Consider the following 8,544-nt stretch of genomic DNA (forward strand, 5'->3'; position numbering starts at 1 on the left):
ATGATGGAAAATATAACGCCCATACAAAATAAGGGAGGGCATGAATACTTGAACTATACTGTTTCGACATACGCTTAATTGTTTAAGGTGAACTCTTAACCAACCAATCTAAGCTGTTACAGGCATGTAACATGGGCCATATTTCACAACGCTGTATTCTTATTAACCTAATGTCATTTCTTGGTTTACAAGTGGGAAAATTTGAAGATCGTCGTAATTGGTGTACAACTTAATTATTCACTCCTGTTACCGCTCTTGGAGTATCATAGGCCGCCTACCAACATTCTCCACCCAACTCTATCCTAGACTATCCTTTCCAGTTGTTTTCAGTTGCTATTCATCTTTTTGATGTCTGCTTCCAATTCTCTACACAATGTGTCTTTGACCCTTCCGTTTTCGTTTCTCTTCATGATTTCAAGCTGGCGAAATGGTGTGCGAGCTTGATGTAAAATGTAATATCACGCCCAAACTTCCTGTTTCATAGGGGTTTCTTCCCTGATGCGTCCCATCGTATAAAATAAATCTGATCACAATCCAGTCCTAAAGTCTCTTTAGTGAAAGACCTCTGAATTTCTCCAAGTTTCAATTTCTCTCTTATACGAAGGCTAATGAGTATAAACGGAAAATATTCAAGCACTAAGCGGACAAATAATATATATAGTTTTAGCCTAGATTCACGCTTTTAAAAATTATGAACTATTCAACCTATGGGTTTGCCTGCCTTTAAACTGGTTGACGTTATTTATTCTGGAAAACTTGAGACACTCAAGTAACTGACGTCAATGTCTAAGATAATATCTTATTCGGATATGGCATCCACTTCGAAATGAAGTCTCAGGTTGCTGCATCTGATACTGATCCAACTTCATTTGCTTATATTAAATTGAAGTTCGTATTTTCCACACCATACTGCTATTTCGTGTTAATTCCAGATTCATAAGATTAGCAACACTATATACCTTGTCCTTGTGCCTGGTCATAAACTCACGTGAAAGTCTTCCCCAGGTTAAAGCAGTTACAAATGCTGTTATTGCGCGTTACGAAAAAAGAGAGCTTAGCATACTTTCCTGTATAACCGCACTAGTTACCCTCCCAGTTTCCGATGCCTTTGTGTTAAGCTAGATAAATTGGTACCGATTATCCAGGAATGATTTAAGTCAGTTAAGCGAAATGTCATGGATTCCAACAGAGTACAGTTTATCATATTCTGTAGGATATTTGATCAAATGCCCTTGACGTAACAAAATAAGGGATTATAACTATTTTTGCAATTCGCGGCAATGTATTATGTTGTCGAAGGTCATGCATGAACCACATGCTGAGAATCCATATTGTTATTTAGTGGTAGAGATTTGAGTTATCACGTAATCTGAGGTTCTTCTTTTTACGACATTTTTGATGGTTTACGAAGAAACTGGAGTGGTGTGTCATGGGTTTTTGAATTGCAAGATTCGCTGTCCTCAGTCATATCGTTTGATAAAGTAGCTGGTTTTCCAGTTGCTCGGGTACACATCTGCGTCCAATATCATAGCAAATATTTTAAGTGCTATACGTGGCGCGTTATCATCACATCTTTTAGTGAGTGTAGATACTGCCAGTTCCTACACCTATTGTAGTCCTAGGACTTTTTATAGCCTCAGACATGCCTTCAGAACAGAATGACACAGTTAGACACTTATTGTATGTAAGTTTCATATTGTCGATGTTGGAAGGCTGCTGTTAATTAAAGTTTGTCAAAGATCTGCATTATATTTCACATATATCTATGGGTTTATTATAGATTGCATCACCTTGGATAAGAAACTGAATATCTTCTGGTCTAAGAATGTGCTTTTCTAGGACAGATGTCAGACATTTTGCTTTGGAGCTACTTGCAAGGTTGTCATACTCTTCTTTGCCGTCATTCCCATCGTGTAATACCCTGACAGATTTTTATGTTTCATATACCGAGAGTAAGAATGATAAGTCCTTAAAAATGTTGAGTTGTGAAGTAAGTTTTCTGATTTTTGCGTGATATTAGCGCGGCAGGAAGGAAGACTTATCTCTCTGTGTCTTGTGTATTTTTCAGGGGCTATAGAGTTCAAGAATGAAAAAATGGTTCTATTGAGGATTACAACTGAGTTTAATAATGAGTTGTAAGTAAAATAGCCATATCAACCAGATCGATTTATAAGTATCACTAACAACTCACAGTCTGCAAACTTAAAACTATAGTGGTGTTTTTACTAACCACATGATCCTCGGAGCTGGATATGAGATGATTGAGAAGACTCATAATCAACATTCAACACGGAGAGAAGGTCATCAGTGGTTAACGCGGGAACAGTTGGTCAGGTGTCATGGCTCAGCCTTGTATTCGTGCTCATTCTGTGTAACTTATCCCTGTTCATATTAAATATATCATTCTATCTCCAGCTCAAGTTTGTTCTTCGGGAGCGATAAAAATCATATTGCTTATGTCACGTTAGGATGAGTCTGTATAGACAATGATATGACTTTCATGTAAGATCTTACCGATTAGGTAGGCACATCATGACAAACCTTATTATTGCAGTAGCAAAAATGAATGTCCTAATGCCGAAATAGACCATAGTTCTCTAATACGTTGTGTTATTACTGTTTAATTTGAGGGTTGTCAAGGAACAGTAATTTATCCTATGATAACCGTGATCGCTTTTTCAATGTGTGCTACTACGAATGAAACACTAAAGCAGAATGGAAAGTCCAATATTTTGTTACCACGCTCAGGTTTCATGAGATGTTGTTTCCAGTTATAAGTGTCTGTAACTGCAACCATTTCTTCACATTGCTGAAGAGAACTATCTCACGTGAACAGAGAAATGAAATGATCATGGCAAACAGCGGAAGCTACTTTAGAGGACGTTATTCCACTTATTTCAAAGTTTGTGAAATACCATTATTTAGGTTTATCCTTTGGTTATCCTAGAAACCATGAGCTTTCGTTTGATATGCGATTCACTGCCGTACCATTTTCTAGTCCAAACGTGTTGTAATTTAAACGTGACTGTTTGTCCTCTATTTTTCTACCCTAATGCCAAGCCTGTGTATAATCACATTTTTACTGTTGTATAGTGCAATGTGGTCGTGTCAGTCATCTATTTATTCATGTGTCACACACTAATCGTGGATCAGAAATAAATCGAGTAGTGTTTCAGCAGTCTTGTCTGATCTTTCACGTTTGTCAGTTAATTACATGGTGTAGTAAGTTTCATCTCTGTACCCGAAGCTGTTGGTCTTGATTCGAACTCACGCACTTCAAGCATCGAGGTTGGGTCAGTTATCCTGTTGTGTCAAGGCCTTAACCTAGATCAAAACAAATCCCTTCCTGTATATTATTGGGTCGAAAGATCAAGGGCGTAACAATATCTGTTTTCCAATCGATCTCAAAGAGACAGGTCAAAATTTAATGTTAAACTATGTGCAAACATTGTCGTTAATTCTACACCTGTTCCAGGTTTCTAGTTTGGTGATTTACATTTAAATCGCGCAAATTTGATATAACTACTGCTGCACGGCGAGTTGTTGCCAATTTGGTATTATGTTTAATACATTATCTTCGACTTCCGCAGCATTGATAGGGTAATGTAGATGGATCATACATCCTCGATACTTATGATATCGGAGGACACTGCTATATGACTCTACACTGTCTTTTAAAATCGTTGGTAAAGATAAATAATCATTATGAATACTCGACTCAATAGAATCAGAATTACAAGACTTAATATTAGTTGCAATAAGATGAACATTAGTATTACAGACTGACTGAACGTGTCCAATATCACCACATTTCGTGAAATGCATTGCAATTCCTCAATGAATTGTCTGCATAATCTTGAGTATGAACTGGGTTGGGATGACGTAACGTAGTGGAATTTTTTATATCCTCATGAATCATTTTACGAGATCTCCCTCCTTTACCGCATTCGAAATTTGTATAATTAACGTAGTCTAGCAGCAGTTTCTTGAGAGTTGTATAAGGAAGCGAGATAGGCTTTCCTGGCATAGCCAGAGTTCTTAATAAGCTGCATGCTTCTTTTCCAATAAATGTGAGGAAATGTGTCACAATATTAACATCCTCATCATCTTCCTTGGTCATAGCCCAGATTTCGAACCTTTCAAAGTAATCCTCAAAAGCTTCAGAAGTTGAATGAATATCTAACTTTTCCATCGCAGGCTTCATCGCAACGCCAATTCGGTATTTCAAATTATTTGAATCGTAGTATGAACTAAGAGTCCCCGAAATAACGCATTTGAATCAAGAAGTACTAGGTGAGCACAAACGAATGTATTGTATTTAGAATTCGGAATCGAGCAATCAACAATTACGAAAGAATCATTGGTTAATTCAAACACCACAATTCATCAATGAAAATGGATGGTCTAGATGGAGTGCATTCCATAATCGAGTAAGCCTTGAACTGAAGAAATCTTTGATTGACTTGTTTCATATAAGAGAGCTCTTGAAATGGAGATTTCTCCTATTTTGTAAAAATCTATATGAACAGCTAACTGAAGTTCAGAATATCGCACGAATTAACTAAGGCTTAATTGGGTTACGAAACGCCACTGGTAAACATACTGGGTGCGACGTACATGTTAAAATCGCGTGGTAGTTCTCTCACTGCTGCGAGGAATTGTGCACTTGGGGCCGTCACGTAGTGGTCGTGGTAGTCAGCCTCTGAGTACCAGAACCAGGCTTCGATATTGTCGGAACAGAACGGAATTAACTGAAATATGGGAGGCGATGGAGGTTTAATCTCAAGTAACCAAAGTGTCTGTTCCATCATAATGAAGATGGAATAGGCCAATGGGCGAGAAAAAATATCTGAAAATATGAAATCAATATCACAACAGGCGAAAATCAAGATCGAAAATGACACATAATGTTCTTACACAACTAGAGAGAGTGATGACTTATATTAAAACATTTTTAACCTAGTAACTAATCCAGGTTTACCAGATAAAAATATCCTGTGATGATGTTACAGGTATTCAGTGTTTGACAACGCTTCTACCAGTAACACCTTCTAATGTATTTCGTTCCCACCCAGAGAAATCAAAAGACAGAGTCGAGGAGATCGGAAGAGTATATTTGGCGATGACCAATATATCGAAATTCTCTGATCTAATCTGGCTAGCGATTGCGGTTGATGTTGAGCACGGCGTTACCACACGTGATCTGGTGCGGATACATGACCGAGCGCCCTCAGCTAGATGAGTCCACTAAAACGTATGGTCAGCATCCAATGTCGAAAACTTAGTGCTATTTATTTTGGGGATTTATTTACCGCTACAGATCACTCCCCCCCCAAGTCGGGCAGTGACGACCCTAAGACGTGGCCAGCCAGAAGTTTAAACCCAACGAGTTTGTCGTTGGTAAACACTCTTCTGATAGCTTACTAAGTGTAGCAGCGTCTGGTCGTCTTTCCTTACTATATGGGACCGAGGTACAACATAGTAAAAAAAAAAGTTAAAACGAAAAATTTCGATTCCTCGTAAACTGCATTGTTCTTTTCCAGCCGTCCTGGAAAAGAAAAAAGAAAGTGTAAGTGCATGTCGAAATACACTCGTATGTGCGTAAAAACACAATGTCGGCGAAAAATGGAAAATATACTCAAGCACACATAATAGCGTTAAAAATGTTTTTTTTGTTTTGTTTTTTTAAGTAAAAAAATAAATATATAAGCATATTAAAATTCTTTGTTTTAAAAAGAAATATATATCGTAAAAAAAGATCGAGATAATATAAAATGTCGAGCAGTGATTTACGTGCAGTAGTCGTTTAAATGTTCTGGAAATCTTACTCTTCTTCCGGAACGCGTCGTTTTAGGTTTATTTTCAGATACATTCGGAGTATCATCGCTAGTGTTGGTTGTCGGTTGAGGAATTATGAGTGGAGTCGTGTCGTTCGATTGTAACGAAGGAAAATCGACTTAGATAGGATTTCCTTCTAAATACGCTGCTTTGAGGCGATCGATGCTGATGCTATCGTTTGTTCCGTTCTCATCGACTATATAGTACTTCGGTTTGCGTTGAAGAACTTTGAAAGGTCCTTCGTATGCTGATTCGAAAGGTCGTCGATGCGAGTCTCGACGAATGAAAACGTGTGTACTATATCGTAAGTCAGGTTGAACGAAAACATCAGTTGATTGAGGTCGAGTGGAAGCAGGTTTAACTGAACGCATTGCGTTTGTAAGCCTGTTCGTGTAGGAGGTTAGATCCATGTTCATTGAAGAGGATGAAGGATCCACGAATTCTCCTGGAAGTCGAAGTGTCGTTCCATAAACGAGTTCAGCCTCAGTGTATCCAATGTCAGATTTCACTGCATTGCGGATACCTAGTAAGACAAGTGGAAGAGCGTCGGTCCACTGTGAAACGTTTGCAGCTGATAGTGAAGCTTTTAGTTGTCGGTGAAAGCGTTCTACCAACCCGTTTGCTTGTGGGTGGTAGGCAGTCGTTCGGAAGCGAGTGGTCCCTAAAAGTGTGGTCAGACGACGGAAAAGATCAGATTCAAACTGACGTCCGCGGTCTGTAGTGATGGTTGAAGGGCAACCGAAGTTCGCTACCCATCGTTCGACGAAGGTGCGGGCCACTGTTTCAGCAGTGATGTCCTTAATAGGTACTGCTTCTGGCCATCGAGTGAAACGGTCTACGCAGGTTAAGAGATAAGAGTATCCATTTGAATCTGGTAAAGGTCCTACCAAATCCAGATGAACATGGTCGAAACGAGCATCGGGAGTTTTAAACGAGCCTAAGGGGGATTTATTGTGTCTGATAACCTTAGATTTTTGGCAGCTTACACAGGAGCGTGCCCACTCCCTCACGTCTTTATTCATTCCAGGCCAGCAAAACCGTTCTGCTATAAGCTTGATGGTTGCACGAACACCTGGATGAGAAAGTTTGTGCAATGTATTGAAGACATTGCGTCGATAATGTTTCGGCACGATTGGGCGATCCCTACCTGTAGATGTGTCACAAAGTAAGGTTTCCTTACCTGTTCCCATCTGTTTGATGCGTAGTTTAAGTGTTGTGGACGATAACTCGTGCTGAAGATCACTGTCTTCTTTTTGAAGCTCGGCGAGTTTAAGAAGGTCGATACCTTGGAAACTGTTCAAGGAAGTTATGCGAGATAAAGCGTCTGCAACTACATTGTTTGCTCAAGAGATGTGTTGAATGTCTGAAGTAAACTGCGAAATGTAGTCCAGTTGTCGAGACTCACGAGGAGAGTACTTGTCAGAAGGAGAGCTTAACGAGAAAGTGAGCGGTTTATGGTCCGTGAAAAGAGTGAATTCACGACCTTCGATGTAGTGTTGGAAATGCCGTACAGCACAATACATAGCTAGGAGTTCCCTACCGAATGTGCTGTACCTCGATTCGGTGTCTAGCAACCTTCTAGAGAAAAATGCCAAGGGTTGCCAGGAGTTGTTAACCCATTGTTGTAAGACTCCTCCGATTGCCGAGTCGGATGCGTCTACTGCGATGCTAATGGGTGCTCGGGTGTCCTGATGTGCGAGCATTGTTGCTTTAGCAATCAGTTCCTTAACTGTGGAGAATGCTTTTCGTGCGGTGTCGTCCAAATTAATGGATTTCGCATCTCCACGAAGTTGGTCGGTCAGAGGTTTCATAAGTAATGCGCATTTCGGTATGAAACGTCTATAGAAACTTACGAGGCCGTTAAACGTTCGTGATTGCTTGACGGTGGTCGGTTCTGGGTAATCCAGAATGGCCGCCACTTTGGTTCTAAGGGGTCGGATACCTTGAGCATCGATAGTGTGTCCTAGGAAGTCTAACGAGTCGGTTCCGAATTGGCATTTCTGAACGTTTACAGTAATGCCATGTTTTTGTAGTCGTTCGAAAACAAGATCCAGATGCTTGAGATGTGTTTCTCTGTCCGGACTTGCGATTAGACAGTCGTCAACATACGCATGTACGAAGTTGAAACCTCGAAAAACGTCGTCTATGAATCTTTGGAATGTTTGAGCAGCATTTCGTAGACCGAAAGGCATTCGCAAAAATCCATAGAGTCCGAAGGGAGTTATGATAGCTGTTTTCGGAATGTCGTCAGTAGCCATAGGGATTTGGTTATACGCTTTAACCAAGTCGATTTTCGAAAAGACAGTTGTACCTTTCAAGGTAGCTGTCAAATCGTGAATGTGAGGCAAGGGGTAACGATCGGGAATGGTTTTCGCATTCAATCGCCGATAGTCACCAGTTGGACGCCAATCGTTGCTGTCCTTTTTAGGGACCATGTGCAGCGGAGATGCATATGGGCTACTTGACGGTCGTATGATTCCTAAGTCTATCATATGGTCGAATTCGTTTTTCGCTAACCTTAGCTTTTCAGGAGCTAGTCGTCGTGCTTTAGAGAATACAGGTGGTCCTGTAGTCGTGATGTGATGTGTAACATTGCTGGTTACACATGGTAGTTCCGGTTGAGTTTGTTGTATCCCAGGGTACTTATCGAGTAGTGGCTGATAAAGTGGGTCGATCATATGCTTAACTGTGACTGGGGATAATCTG

The sequence above is a fragment of the Schistosoma haematobium genome, chromosome ZW, assembly GCF_000699445.3.
Source record: "Schistosoma haematobium chromosome ZW, whole genome shotgun sequence".
Classification (NCBI taxonomy): Eukaryota; Metazoa; Platyhelminthes; class Trematoda; order Strigeidida; family Schistosomatidae; genus Schistosoma; species Schistosoma haematobium.